The sequence below is a fragment of the Babylonia areolata genome, chromosome 1, assembly GCF_041734735.1.
Source record: "Babylonia areolata isolate BAREFJ2019XMU chromosome 1, ASM4173473v1, whole genome shotgun sequence".
Lineage (NCBI taxonomy): Eukaryota > Metazoa > Mollusca > Gastropoda > Neogastropoda > Buccinidae > Babylonia > Babylonia areolata.
This window is the reverse complement of record NC_134876.1, coordinates 64,497,396-64,514,012: the sequence shown is the minus strand read 5'-3', so window position 1 is coordinate 64,514,012 and position 16,617 is coordinate 64,497,396. Positions and strand designations below refer to the sequence as shown.

Here is a 16,617-nt window from a genome sequence, read left to right as displayed (position 1 = left end):
GAATGCATATTTATGTGTGCGGGCGTCCATCCGCATATGATTGGTATTTGAATTGTTTATTATGGTGTAATAATTTTGTATGAAAGGTGTGTTTCTTCATTACTCTACAGATTTCTTGAAACATCAGATCTGGTCCCAGGAACATTTGCAGGATAATGAGACACAGTGTGTTGAGTCTACGAAACAAAATTGAACAGAAAACGTTTAAAAAACGCACACTTACCGGAGTTTTAGGATAAATCCATACTTGAGCCGAACCAAAAAAATCCCCAGCACAATTTTCACAGTGATTGTACCATTCCGCTGTGAATATGACACAATTTTGTAACAGTAACCGTTTGTGTGGGTGATGATAGGGTGTTTTGAACACGAATGAACCTTTCGCAATATTTCACAATGTATTATGATCACGTATTTTGTGATAACATCCTGACCCACCTCTGCACCTAAAACACAGCACAACAGTCACCCATCCTGCAAAACAATCACTTAAATGTCCAAAACGTTGCCACGGAAACACACACACATACACACACATGCGGCTGTAATCCACACACGTTCTATCCACAATACTATTCACCACAAATCTGAAGTCTACGGTGAGAAATTTCTGAAAATGGCGAAATCCTTGACTTCAAGAAAATGGGAAAAGGAAAAAGTAAACGTTTCCTTGGTAATATATCCTTTCGTCTTGAGCCCAGTGACAGGGGAGGTTGCAGTGCAGTAGAGCCAACACTCCACAGGCACGGACTCTTTGAGTAAAGTTCCTCCTCGAACACACTCACGAACGAGAATGTACACGCGACAAACGCATGCTCCTCCGCACTAACAGTAGGTAATAGAAAGACTGTGGAGTTCAAGGGGAGAGGGTGGGGGAAGGTCTGTGTGGTGGGGGCGGGATGTGGGGTGTGGGTGGTGGTGGGGCTTGGCAAACACACTCCCTGTGCTCGCGAGAGAGTGCATCGTTAGGGGCTTGTCACTCACGGCCCTCGGCCACCCTGTCCACCGATTGGTCCAAACCATAACCCCCCACCTCACCTTTCCTGCCTCCTCCCTCCGCCCGTCTTCCTCTGTCGGAGAGGTTGGGAGGCCATCCAAGCTTTCCCTCCCACCACACCATACCACCACACGCTCGCGCGCCGTCCACACACACACACACACACACACACACACATACATACACACGTCTTCGAGTGCCTTTCTTTTTCTTTTTTCTTTTTATTTCTACTTTTTAAGGCGTGAAGCCCACCACTTCCTTCCCCTCCCCCCTCTCACTGTCACTCTAACTCTTCTCCACTCGCATTCCACAGTGCTTGTATGGCTGTTTCGCGGCACTCCGTGTGTACAAATCGTGTAGAATACGACTTTTCCATTTTCTTTTTCGGGGATACAAGAACGGGATCTTTGATTTAACGCACGAAAGGAGCAAAATAAAACCGCTTCTTTCATGATGAAATCAAATGTTGTAAGTAAGTTGTTGGATCTAAATATGGAGTATAAAACAAAGTGTTGGCAAAAAAATAGAGAAACAGTATTGGGTTGCAGTAAACACCCCATGTAAAAATGGACTGTTCGGAAGTGCCGAGAAAAGTTATATTTAGATCCAATCACGTGCTCTCAATGGGTAACCCGTTTTCACACCAGTGACTGTATGCCTGTAGGGACGGGGGTGGGTGAGTAAACACGCCCCACTCCATACCTATTTTGATGGAAAATTCGAATCTGACGAAGAAGAAAAAACACTCAAGACTGATATTATCCAACAAGAAAGATTGAAAGTCTCTTTTTTTCTCCTTTTTTTTTTCAAAAAAAGATCGCGTCTACAGGGCCCGGAATCGAGGATTACGAAGTGTTCTGGGCGAGGTGTAGTGTTGCTAAAGCCTTCACCAGCTGTGGACATTTGAGTTGAGCTGCCATGACACTTCTTGACAGTCTTGAAAAATAACCCATGGATGTTCTGGTTCTTTGCTATGGATTGGAATACGTTCATACACAAAGGATCTACAGAAGCGTGATGGAATGCTGGGAGTGATTGCAGGGAAGTGTGCACTGTGCAATCTTTTGCCCACGGCAGGTAGCTCGTTGAAGACGTATTGCAAGGCTGCCGTAGTTTGGCGATGCGCCAAATGACGGCTCTTTGTGCTCGCATTACTGCCAGGTCAGTGCAATTGATTTTTTTGTTTTCGTTGTCTGCTTCTCCGCAGCGCTTTTTTATTTAAACTTTGTGTGCATGTGTGCATTTTATTGCTCCTCTACTTTATGATTTAGCCAAGAGCACATAGATCTCCAGTGTGCAGATGACTGGTTCCATTTTGACGAAGAGAAAGGCCGAGAGAGGACTCAGTCATGGGGGGAAGGTTGTGGTTGGCGTGTTGTGCTTTGCCCAGGCGGCTGGCTGGCTGTGCTCGGTGTGGCACACTTTGCTGGGGAAACATTACGGGGGTCGGCTCAAAAGTGTCTGTGAGAAAGAAAACTGCCCAGCCATACATTTCAGTTTACCGAGTCCTCTAAATACGCAATCAGTGATTTCAATGGGAACGTTATCATCACCTCGATTGGGAATGATAATATAATTATAATAATCATGGTAATAATGATGATAATTATTATAATTATGATAAGAAGTATCAGTTAAACATTGTATTTCGGCACGAAGAGTGCCTTTGTTGTTTAGATATTCGCTCTCCCCAAAGCGCGTAAGTACGAAAGTCAAGTTATGACAAGGAATTTATGTCGTTCCGAAACGGTAGAATGCAGTGTAACTGAACTGCCTAACAGAACTCTGATCTCTTTATAATTTATTGTATTATTTTGATTTTCCGGTTTTGTTTGTGTGATTTATTATTTTAGCGATTGTTTGATTAAGGTACCCTTCTGCGTTAATCCCATTATGAAATCATTGAAAGGAATGTGTTGCCTATTTCATTATATATATATATATATATATATATATGGCAATCAAATTACAGTGAAACTAGTGAATCGAAAATATTTATCAGAATACATATAAATGTGACTAATTGTTGTGTTATTTTACAATCATGTCAATGGGCTGATAACTATTAGCTGGATTTATTCCTCAGTTACTTTAGAAATTAGATTCTCCTCTCTTATCATTGAAATAACAACCAGATCATTAAAAACAATAATCATGCTGTCTGTGGAAGTGACCATGGAGATAACCTAATGTGCCTTCGAAATAAAGCTTCACATTCCTTCTGTATAGCCACTATAAGGGGAGAGTGTGGCATTACAATTACATAAACGTTTTGAAAAAAGAGAAGTGTTTAATGATAAAATGATAGCATTGTTGATGTTATTATTTTTATCTGCTAGAGTATATATATATGAATGTGTGTCATTTGATAGTTGCTTGTTTTATTTATTCATTCATCTTTTTAAGACAGTTCCTAAATGAATATATTAATTACTTATGAGTTTCTAAAAAAAACACCTAAAAAGTGTATATTGGAAAAATAATGTTCTTATTTCATTTTGATCAAACATGAGAGCAAGATTCTTTCTAAGTATTAAGTATTAGCTTGCTCAGCATTGCTTATATATATATATATATATATATATATATATATATATATTTTTTTTTTTTTTTTTTTTTTTTTTTTTTTTTTTTTTTATACCAAATGAAAATTATTCATTTAGATCAGTGATGATATTTTTCTCTTTTTAAAATTTTTCTTGTAATGAACATGTTTCTAACATAGATTTGGTACTGCACTGATAACAGTTGGTAGATTTATTCACAATGAGTACAATTCATCTTTGTTGTAAAAAACAGAATAACATGAGCATGATACAAATTCATTATAAGTTCTATAAAGCCTATCATAGCTTAAGACTCTTACAAAATATGTGAGAAATGCAGTTTATAGTTCTAACCCCTAGTTATGTTATAATATATAAAGCTTCTTCATTTCCTCAATTCCTGCTATTGCTAGTTAATATAATACATGATATCATAGTCTTTTTTTTATCATGGTAATAATAAGATCTTTGCTTCACATACATCTCTACTGGTTTTGTTGATCTTTATTATAATATTCTTTGTAGTTTTTGTGCATGTGACCAGATTTGAGCACAACTGCAGAAAAAATGTGTTTTGTGTTTGTTTTACATTTGATTTAAAATTTGTTTTCAGATTCTTTCACTTATTTGAATTAAATTTTTGGTAATGAGAACCATTTCTGTAATTTTCTCTTTTTTGTTATGTTTGTGTTTCTTTCCTGTTTGTTGGTCATAAGTATATAACTTATATTTGCAGCCAAATAATTAAAATAATATACCTTTTTTGAGAACAACAAACCTTATAAAAAAAATTTTTTTTTAAATCAGTGGATAGTTTAAAATGAGATAACTTTTTCTTTTTAATATAAACTTAAAAGCTTACATCAAGAGTGTTTTGTGTTTTTGGTGTTGTTTTTTTTGGACAAAGTTTACAGATACTACAAGATTTTGAGTATGCTCGTGATTAAGAACATTTAGAAAATTACATTGGCCAATGTTTTGATAGTTTTTAACTTTAATACAAACAGTACTTTTAATGACTACACACACTTTTTCTCTCTCTTTTTTTTTTTAATGTTTACTTTTATTGTTCTGATAAAACAGAAAATGAAATAGATCTAGCATTGCAAGATATTCCTCAGTATATATATATCAGTTATCATTCTTGTGTTTTTATTTTATCAGATTCTTTCTTTCTCACACTCACTGCTTTAATTGTTATTGTTATGATTTGTCTGTGAAGCAAGGGAAAATTCAGTATATATTTTTTGAGTGAGATTTTTTTTCTCAGAAATTCAATGGAATAGCAAGAAACTGAAACTGAAAACGGCTACCAGTAATTTTCCTTCTGTGTTTAAATTCATTCAGTTGGGTATTTTAAGAATTTCAAAAACTGTACACAGTAAACATACGTTCTTACAAGAAATTAAAGAATAAACAAACGACAAATTTAACTAAAGTAATATAAAGATATGTTCTCTGTGCCAGTGTGTGTGCTCAAGGTGGGTTTTTTGTTTGTTTGTTTGTTTGTTTTTGTTTATATATATATATAGATAGATAGATAGATAGATAGATATTCTGTGTTGTTTTGCTGATTTTTTAAAAGAAATATGGAAAATGTTAAGGTATTGGAGGTACATTGCAAATGTTGCATGTTTTTCTTTACAAGATTATTATTATTATCATCATTCAAAATATTTTTTGTGTGATTGTATTCTGACTTAATGATAATCATGTTGTGGAAATTAATTGTGTGTGTGTGTGTGTGTGTGTGTGTGTGTGTGTGTGTGTGTGTGTGTGTGTAATTATTAGAAAGAGAGAGAGAGAAACAGACAGACAGACATTGTCTGTTTCATGCATTTTTAGTTTTTGTTTCTGCTCCTTTCAAGGTAATGCTAATGCCAGTAACTAAGAGCTGTTTCATAGTACCATTTTTATACCAATAATTTCTTCTCATTTATAACAAGTACACATGTATACATTTATGACTTTTTTTCTTTTGTTTTATTAGTTTTAATTTGAGAAAAACAGATTAATTTAATGTCACTATATTTTACCAGTAAATGTTTTTCTTCTTTCATGTTATTTATTAATGGCCATCTAATAATGATGTTGATGATGATGGCAGTAAAAAACTAGTATTAACTATTATTGTTATTTTTTTTTTTAATTATAATTATTATTATATTAATAGTAATTGTGATAATGAAAACAAGAATAATAATGATTAAGAGCTTTTCAACCTACAATTTTAATACCAATAATTTCTTCTTATTCATAACAACACACTTATGGCATATTTTCTTGTTCAGTTTTGGCATTACTATTGTTTTAAATGAAATTTTAAAAAAAAAATTGACATTATATATAATCCTAATAATGACAATGATAATTCTAACATGTTGGGTCTTTATTGATAAGCACTTTTTCTGTTAACTTAAACTGATATTTTAAATCTTATAAATTATGAAAGGCATGTATCACTGACAACAATGAACAGAGAAATGTTGTGTAGTTTTGTAATCTAAAAATATTAGAAGCAGTGTGTCCCTTTGTCGTCAGTTAATCTGTGTTCAGTGCCTTTAAGGCCTTTAGCAGTTGAAGAAATAGGTCTGATTTTCATTCAGATTTTCTTCTTTTCCTGTCTTTAGTGTATAGTGTATAATACAATAGAACTTTCAGTCATGTGTACGTACTCTATATTGTTAGACACTTCAAACTGATGAGGTTGTGTTCAAGGTTTTTTCTAAGCGGTTGAGAATGTGATGGGAATTATAATGTGCAGTACACTGTGCACACACAAAAATGAATAATATATCTTTTTAGGTGATAAATGAATGATTTGACTAGTTCACCAAAAATATTTACAAAGTAAGCTAACAGTAATGAGTAAAGAAGTAAAACACCAAAGATTTTATAAAATATGCAAACACTTGTTTATGGGTGTTGAGTATGTTTGGACATACATCTTTTTAAATAAGATTGCTTCATCAAACAGTAATTAAACATGAAGTGATTGCATGACTAAAACTAGTTATATATATATATATATATATATATATATATGTACTAATATAGAGAACAAAATGAATGAATCATTGAATGGATGAAAACAAAAACAAAACCACACAAGTCTGGTATAATCTCTAATGACAATTTTAAAATTGAATATATGTTAAAATGAATCACCTTTCTGAGTGAAATTACAATGTTATTTTTAATGAAAGGTTTCTTTCATCTCCCCTCCTCCCCCTTACCCCATCCTTTTCTCCCAAGACACACACACACACACACTGCACACACTTTCTCTGTCATCCGCTCACAACACAACTTCTGTGAAACAAATATCAAGGTTGATTTTGTGGACCTGTACTGATGTAGTGATTTATTTTGCTTTTTGGAGCATTCTTCTGATTTCATTTTAAAACACATATTTTTGGCATTAGAAAATATGAAAGAAGACATAATAGACAAGTTTGAAAGCAGTGATAAATCTCCCCCCCCCCCCCCCCCCCCCCTTTTTTTTTTTTTTTTCATCATAATGAATAAAACATGAAAAAAGAAAAGGCATCCTTTTTCAAATAGTGTGATTGTTGAAAAAACATTTTTGCACCTATTAAAAAAATATTTCTTTCTGTTTTCTAATTGTGTTGTTTTATGGTGTGTTTTAAAAAAAAATCACCATCACTGTTTTTGTATGTTTTGCCAGAAAAGCCAGTTGTTGTTTTTTTAGATAGATATTCTGACAAAACTTTAATTCATGGAATTTGTTTGGTTTAAACATTTCAATTTGATTTTAAGAAATATGGCATAATACAGTGGATAGTATGAAAAGAATTTAAAGAAAAAGTATCAAGCAAAATATGCTTGATCTTATTTGAATTTTCATGCTCTTTCATGGAATACATACAATGTATACTGTACAAACAGCAGTCTGCAATAGCGAAACATGCACATATAGGTATACATAAATCAAGTTGAAGGACAAATCAGAATAATACACTTGTTGTATGTGTGTGTGTGCCGGTGTGTGTGTGTGCCTCTGTGTGTGTGTGTGTGTGTGTGTGATGTGAAAGTGGGTGGGAAACAAGCAGTGATGAAAAAATGAAAGAAGTCAAATGAATTCAGTTACATAAATCGACTGGATATGTTTCATGGTTTATTCCCCAGCAGAGCGATCTCTGGTCAAATCGACAAAGAAGTCACACTTACCCTAAAAAGTCACAAAGACGCTAATTATGTAACAGTGTAACTGAACATGCTTGCAGAACTTTGTATGATAATTCATGTAATAGTCATCAGACTCAGGGCGTAACACTTCAATACCAACCTGGTTGAAAAATAATGCAAAACAACGATGACGTCCACAAGAACAAAATAATTTCCTATTATCCACTCCCACCCACATCCCCTTTTAAAAAAATCACACACACACACACACACACACACACACACACACACACACATATATATATATATATATATATATATATATATATATATATATATATATATAATGATAGTTTTAAAAAAATCAAAATTAAAAACAAGGGACTTGCAGTGATAGTTTGAGAATACAACCACTTTGGACACTAAAATCATACCATGCCGGGATGTTGGACAGATCATTTCCCGCGTTCCGAAGAGCACAGAAGAGAGAGAGAGAGAGAGAAGTGAGCGCTAAAAACTGGACAATTATCGCGAGTTGTCAGTGACCCAATCCATGTTCAGCGAGTTCTAGAAGGGCGAGGTAGATGTAAACGACTTTGGATGGGAACGACTTGCACCAGTTGTTGAAGATGCGAAAAGTGTGACTGAGGTGTGACCAAAGCGTTATTTTTTCTTAATTGTTTTTTCTTATTCTTTTTATTTTTAGTTTTACCAACGTCACCATACGTATTATGATGACTTTTGTTGTTGTTGTTGTTGTTGTGTGTGTGTGTGTGAGACGTTTCTCCGTGGCTCTTCTTCCAGTTGTGTGTGGGTTTTTTTGTTTGTTTTTTACCCTTTGGAGATCACGGAGCAGTCGGTGTGTGTGTGTGTGTGTGTGTGACAGTCATTGTTTTTTTCCGTGACTTTTCACGTGCAGTGGAACATGCATGTGTTTCTTTCTCGCTTTTTGCGTGATATCTAATACTGGGGGGCGCGCACGTGTGTGGGTGAGGGGGGGGGGGGGGGGGGGGATCGGGGGGTGGTGGGGCTGGACAAAAAAAATTACACCGTTGGTATTGATCAGTTCTCAGTGACCCATGTTAGTGAAAGAAGAACAACGCGGATAGGCACGACTTTCACCAGTTCTTCAACAATTTCGAGGTGTGATCACAGAACAGTTTTTTGTTTGTTTTCCTCGTCGTCACCATTCATATTTCATGACTCGTGGTTGTGTGTGTCTCTTTCTCTGTGTGTGTGTGTGTGTGTGTGAGAGAGAGAGAGAGAGAGAGATTCGTTGTCTTTTCGTGACTGTTTTCACGCGGACTTTTTTTTTCTGCGCTGATTTTTCACCGTACGAGAACGCCGCGCGCAGGTTGCTGTGTGTGTGTGTGTGTGTGTGTGTTTTGTGTGTGCGTGCTTTTGTTGTTGCTGTTTACTTACTTGCGTGATATTAGACGGTGTGTCGGTTTCATTTTTGTCTTACTGATGTCATCACTGAAGTTCAGCACTTAACCATCTTCAGAGCATTTGAGATGATTTATACAATTATCATATATATATATATATATATATATATATATATATAATATGCATCTGATGCCTGCACTCATTTTCTCCAGTTTTGAAGGCATAGTTTTCAAAGGTTAGCTGTTGCTCACCTTTTGTACCATGTGTGCATGCTGTTTACTGTGTATGCAGTGTGTGTGTACAGAGTGGAGGGTGAGGGGGCTGTGCATGTGTTGAAATTTCCCTTTTCTTGGATATTCCTGCATGTTGAAGTTTTAATAACTCTTTCTTCGCAATAACAGTATGCATGGTTGGACAAGAAAAAGGATTCAAGGGGAGCAAAAGAAAAAAGGTTTTGTGAGAGGCCAGAGACATCCTGTTTGTTGTAAAAAATTTTCATTTAGTTATCGTTCTCTCTCTCTCTCTCTCTCTCTCTCTCTCTCTCTCTCTCTCTTTCTCTCTTTCTTTCTTTTTCATTCTCTCTCACGCTGAATGAAGAAAAGCATGTATGCTTAATCTATTACCCTCAGAAAATAAAAACTATTCATTCTTTCATTCATTCATGCACTCATTCATTCATTCATTCTCTCTCTCTCACTCTCTCTCTCTTTCTCTCTCTCTCTCTTTGTGACAGATTATTTATTTATTTTCCTCTTGGGAATAGTCTTTGCTGTCAAGTATAAACAACAGTAGATAAGCTGTCAGTTGACACATAGGTTAGATATATATATATATATAGATAAATTCATTAATAGATTGATTGTGTGTGTGCGTGTCTGTGTCTGTGTGTCTGTTTTTCTGTTTTCTTCTTCTTCCTGTGTGTGTGTGTGTAAGTGTATAATGTGTGATTTTGCGCAGGCATGCTGGCATGAATACTGGCATGCTCACTCAATGTACACAGTATAGACCTGTATCAGTAGTTTAAGGAGGCGTCACTATGTTCAGACAAAACCATATGCGCTACACCACATATGCCAAGCAGATAGATGCCTGACCAGCAGCGTAACCCAACGTGCCTAGTCGGGCCTTGAGGAAAAAATAAAATAAAATAATAATAATAACAATAAATGAAGATGAAATAAAGAGACAATAATGATGATGAATAAGCAAATAAGCAAATAAATGTAACACATGCAGACACACATTCACACATACACACACATGCATAACAGATATGCAACAAACACGCAGTTTCACCGATATGAAGGCACAAACAAATATACATAAACGTACACAGCCCAACACACACACACACACACACACACGCACACACATGCACACGCATGTGCCATGCTGGGCTATAAAAGTATAAACAACAGATTGACTCTATGTGTGTGTTTGTGTATGTGTGTGCACATGATGTGTGTGACTTGTGTGTGCGTTTGACTCTGTGTGTGTGTGTGTGGTGGAGGGGGTGGGGGGCATTGCATTTGACTGTGTGTGTGTGTGTGTGTGTGTGTGTGTGTAGTTTAGAAACTTTATTTGTGGACCCAAGGGAGTAGTTATGGGTAGAGGCAGAAGTGCAGGGGACTGGGAGTGAGTGAGTGTGACAATCAGTTTGTAGTCAACATTTAAAATCCATTCATTTGTGTTGGGGGGGGGGGAGGGGGGGGGAGATTTATCCATCACTGTCTTATGGGGATGTTATCACATACATTTTTAAACGAAACAGGATCACAGGCTCCTCATTTCAGACAAACTACAAAAACCAAAAAATTGGATGAATACTCAATAAGATAGGAAAAATGAATAATAAAGCTGGTAAATAGATCCGCATCATATATAAATCAAACCACTGTTGTAAAGTAAATAGATCCGCATATATAAATCAAACCACTGTTGTAAAGTAATCTGGCAGCAAACTGAAAGGAAGTGATTGTTGTAATCTCCCACTTCAGACACTTGTTCATCAAAAGACAAGAAAATGAGTCATCCGAGTCTGGCAGCACAAAGATATCAGAGGCTCTCTTGTTAATGTACACGATGAGACCAAAGAGAGCAGATGGAGAAGCTATATAACATATATTCTCTTTGATGACAGAGACAGACATCTAGATAGAGCTCAGATGGAAAGAAAGGGATATTGAGTGGAGGACTGATACATGTGCTTTGTGTGAGAGAGAGATCTATCTATACGTTTGTAGCCATGTTGGGGTTAGCTGCTGTACACTGTACAGCTTCAGTTCAGCAGTTTTTCATCATCAGGAGACATGACAAAATGAAGAAATGTTATTTTGATGTCTATCTTTTACTGTATTATTATTACTCTCCATTGTTACTGCTATCACCAGCACCACTATACAAATAACAAAAGCATTATTATTATTATTATTGTCACTGTTGTTCTTGTTGTTAGTCTTGTTGTTGTTATCATTATTGTCATTGTTGTTGTTATAATCATCACGGTTGACAGCATCACTATTATTATTATTATTGCTATTTTTGTTAGTACAAGACTGAAGTGCTTTCAGGTAACCTATTATGATCGGCTTGGTCAGCAGCAAATAATTTGATTCAAATTATTCTGCTTATTTTTCTGTGACATCATGCAAATTATCATGTGCCTATGTGTCTACACGCAGTTTCACCGATATGAAAGCACAAACAAATATACATAAACGTACACAGCCCAACACACACACACACACACACACATGCACACAAGTTACGTGTAAAAGCACACACACATACGCCCATATCCCCCCCTGCACGTTCCAATATTCTGTTGCTCCCACAGTACAGACATGCATACACACACATACCTCATCCTCTATACACACACACACACACACACACACACACACACACACACACACTGTCGACAAAGTGACTTAACAGTATTATGTTGAACCCCATCAGTCCATGGTCAGTTGAAGCCCAAGGGAACATCAACATTAAAATCATCCAGTTGTTGCCCACGTCACATACTTTGTTGGATAGCGCATGCAGAACCGATATTCTCATGACAAAACCCAGTCCCGATAGGCTCAAAAAGAGAAAAAAAATCGGAAAAGAACAAAAAAAACCTCCAGTCCAGATTAGTTTCCATCGACTTTAAAAGAAAAAAAAACAAAAACAATACAAAAAACCGGTTGCATGGAAACTGGGATCGCTTTTAAAATTTTTAAATTAAAAAAAAAAAAATCATCCTAATCACAAAAAAAAATGAAGAACGTGTCTTGGTGAAATCCTTACAGACGGGAATCATTATGCCCCGTTTTTTTTTTTTTTTTTGTTTGTTTGTTTTTTTTGTTTGTTTTTTTGTGTGTTTGTTTCCTTTTTTTTTCCCCTTTAACAGCTGTGTCGCATAATCGGCAGGTGTTTCACGGTGGGGAAAAATTGTCAGTACGTTGTTTTTTTTCTTGCCAGTTTGAGACCAACTCTTCCTAATTTGAAAAGATGTTTGATGTTTTTCGAACGTCACGACCATATATAGTTCCGTTTATTGAAACCTTATTTTTAAAAAGAAAATATCTGGATATCGTTTTCCCCGTTGCTTAGCGATAGTCGTTGTCTGTCACTTGTGGACAACAGTTATCAAGATAAATGCTTAGTTTGTGTGTGATTATTAGTCTGTTTGCTTTGTGTGTGTGCGTGTGTGTGTGTTTATTCTTTGAACTCCTTTTGTGTCTATTATTATTATGATTATGATGATGATGATGATGATGATTACTAAAGGAAAGGCACGACCATCATGCTTTCTTGATGGATCATATGAAAGGGCAGAATGTTGACCGACGATTTTTTTTTCCATCTTGGACATACTATTTTAGTTACAGGTCTAGAGAAAAGAGCATAATGCAGTTAATGCCTAGTCTGCTGAACAACTAATCACAAGGAGCGGGTTGTCGGAATGCAGGCACTCAGAAGGCATATGTCACTTGATCAAGGCAAACAACAAGGCTGGATGTTTTTATATATGTATTGTTGTACAATACCTTATGGTTTAAAGTGTGTGTGTGTATGTGCGTGTGCGTGCTTTTGTGCATGTGTGTGTGTGCGCGCGCGCATGTCATTTTAGTAATATACCTTTTATTTGTTGGATGTTTTCATTTGTAAATACTGTTGTGCAATACCCTATTGTCTTAACATGAGTATGTGTGTGTGGGGAGATGTGGGAGGGTAGTCTATCGTCAGCTGTTGGGAATTCTTATTTGACTAGTTTTAATCTCTTTTTATGTTGCGCATGATAATTTTATGCTGGTGTTTACAACGAGCCTGTGATTGCACAACTTAATTTCCATGTGGATTATAATAAAGTGTTTTTGATTGATTGATTTATTGATTGATTGAAGTAGAGCAGGATAAGAAACGAAGACACGTTAAGAAAGCTTTTGGTTCTTTAGCCGTACTGTACAAACGTGAGATTCTTTTTTTTTCGCAAGTCCGTCACAGTCCCTCACTCACACCCTTTCTTTTGGTTCTTTAGCCGTTCTGTACAAACGTGAGGTTCTTTTTCTTTTTTCTTTTTTTTTTTTTTCCCCAGTCCGTCACAGTCCCTCACTCACACCCTTTAAAACCAATCTAAAATTATTAATAACACGAGTCTCGGTAAATGCTCACAGCGTCATGGTAGCACTTATTTCCAGAGATCTGTATACAGTGTATTCAGTGCATCCGTATTTGTTTCTTCCATGCGTGTTTACGCGCGCGTGCCTGTGTGTGTGTGTGTGTGTGTGTGTGTGTGTGTGTTCTTAGGTGCTTTGTCTGTGACTGTTATATCATTTAAAGCTTTTTGAGGCATTTCAAAGCGCTTTTCAAATGTATTATTATAGCTTTATTAGTTACTGTTAATTCATTGACTCATTTATTCCAGTTCTAAATTAAAAAGCTTCTGGTCCATTTGATTTCGGCGTGGCTTCCCGTCATTGAAGACGAAAATGGAACATCCACGAGACTCGGTAATCATTTAATTTTTTCTTTTCTTTCTGTCTTCCCACACTAACTACACCATATTTAGCGAACCGCAGCTATTTGAAAAATGAATACTGTCATGGGTGCCGGAGATCTATGTAAAATGACAGCGAGTGGTCCCCTGTTCAACCATTTGCGAGTTACGATCATCTAACAAGACGTAGGAGGAAGAGAATTAGTAGGAAATGGCATTTTGTACTTTCTGTTCGGAATAGAAGCAGCACTAACCAACAAACAAAAAATATCCTAAGGTCATGAATAGAAATAAGTGTCCGGTGAAACTGAATAATTTATTATCCATTTATTTATCAATTGATTTATTTTTATGTGTTTATTTGTTTATTTACTTGTTTCTTTATTTATGAAAGCACTTGTTTATTTATGAAAGCACTTGTTTCTTTATTCATGAAAGCAACTGCTACGCTTGTCCACCCATTGTTGTGTTGTTGAAGTGTTCCGACAATATACAGGACACTGAAGACCCCGGAATAGATTGGTTTGTCATTTATAAGACATAAATAATAAATATGGAATTACACACTGAATACAATCGACTAGAGGGGAGAGGAAGAAAAACCAGTTTCAGTCACTATTAAGAATTTTAAAAAAAGAAAAAGAAAATCAGTAATCAGTTGCGCTGCATCTTCGAAAGATAAAAACCGTTTTGTTTTACAGCAAGAAATGATAGACGGGTTTGACGTAAAACGCCGATTGTTCATATCAGTTGAGCATTATTTTATGGCATTTGACGTATGATGGTATATAGATCTACAAAAATACAAAAATGTCCAACAATTGTTGTTGCTGCTAATACAGTTCCAATATACACACACACACACACACACACACGGTTTGGCATGAACAAAGGGTATTCAAGTGTGAGACGATCAATTGATGTGTGACGCAAACAGCAACATGAACATTTACTGATGTTTAATCGTCAGTCTCTCTGCACTTTTTACAGCACATTAGTTCAACTTGTTTGCATCACACAGTGACGTCAGGCGCCACAGGATGGTTCAGAAAATACTCTGTCACTCCCTCTCTGTCTCGCTGTCTGCCTGTCAGTCGGTCGGTCTGTGTGTCTCTTGTCAATCTCTCTCTAAACCTGTCTCTCTCTTTGTCTGGCCAACTGTCTTTGTCTAGAGCTCTCTCTCTCTCTCTCTCTCTCTGTCTGCCTCTTACATGTTAAATGTGTGGGTGGGTGTATTTTGGCCTCAATACGAGACAGTTTTTTTCTTTCTTTTCATTTTTTTCTTCTTCTAAATCTGGCATTTGAACAACGCCTTTAATGCTCGTCCATGTAAAGAGTTTTCAAAGCCGTACACTGTTTTGCACTTTCTTTTGAAGTTCAAGATTACCGGTTAATAAATAAAAGGGCGTTCTACGTCAATTACCAGCATGGCCAGATCTTGAGACTGCACTCCTCCAGTGTCAGTCAAGGCTTCAGCCTTTTATCTCGCCCGAGGGTCTGTTTTGACAGTGGACCTTTGGGAACTGCCTCATGAGCTTTCAGGGATTTTGTTTTTGTTTATTTGTATTCATACTAAGCGATATATAAGTAGCAATCTACTTGGTATCAAACCTTTTGAAAGGAAAAAAAATCAGAAGCATAGATTTAAAAAAACAAAAATTCAAGCCTTTGGCAGTTTCAGACATAATTATTATAATATTTACCTTTGTTGGTTATTTATCAATTATACTTACTCGTCCAGTCATCTTACTAGACCATGTCTTTAAGGCACCACGTGGTCAAAATGTGGGATCGATCTTGATATCACGTGATATGATATGTGTCACTTTTTAGTGTGATATGGGGAAGAAGATGGCTGTGGTACCACGAATGTTAGTCAGCGGGTGTGAACATGAGCACTTTATAGTTGTCAACATAAATAAATCTTAACTTCTGTCATGACATTGAGCATGCCGATAAGAGATACCTCTCTCTCTCTCTCTCTCTCTCTCTCTCTCTCTCTCTCTCCCTTTCTTGTTGGGGCATGGAGGTGGGTTGTGTTGTGGGAATTCTCCAAACAAACCTTGACTGACTCTGACGTTGGATGTCAAACTGCGTCCAAAAAGAAAACATTCCCGAACTTAATTCGCTGTGATTAGCAATTCTGACAACAGAAAGGACAAAACAGATTGGCAGTGCTGTAATCATTTACGACCTGTATTGCAAGAGATGCTCTTACCCTCCCCACCCCTTTCCAGGTTAGCAACGAAAGGTAGGCGGGCACACACAGAGAGAGGGAGTGACCCCATCGGAGAATACATCAATGTGCGCCGTGACCCCAGTTTTCGGGTTTGTGGGGGTAATTACCAACGTGCGCCAAAGGCACATGGCGCAGCTCTCAAATAAACCCTGCTTATTGCGAACATGCCACATAATTTTATGTGTGTCTGTCGGCGTGTGCGTGCGCTTGCTTGCGTGTATATATATGAGTGTGTGTGTCCGCCCGCGCTCAAGTGTGGGTGTGGGTGTGCGTGCGTATGTGTGTGTGTGTGTATGTGTGTGTGTGTGCA

At 36.6% G+C, this 16,617-nt stretch overlaps 1 protein-coding gene across 2 annotated transcripts in view; it reads left to right on the top strand.

The window, feature by feature from the left end:
- The first annotated feature begins 1,683 nt into the window (after nt 1-1,683).
- LOC143285590 (protein unc-93 homolog A-like) overlaps nt 1,684-16,617 on the top strand; it is a 151,150-nt gene continuing 136,216 nt past the window's right edge. For both annotated transcript variants that reach the window (XM_076593012.1, XM_076593001.1), the window contains exon 1: nt 1,684-2,158. The gene's annotated coding sequence lies outside the window, so the exon portion shown is untranslated. The remainder of the gene's footprint in view (nt 2,159-16,617) is intronic.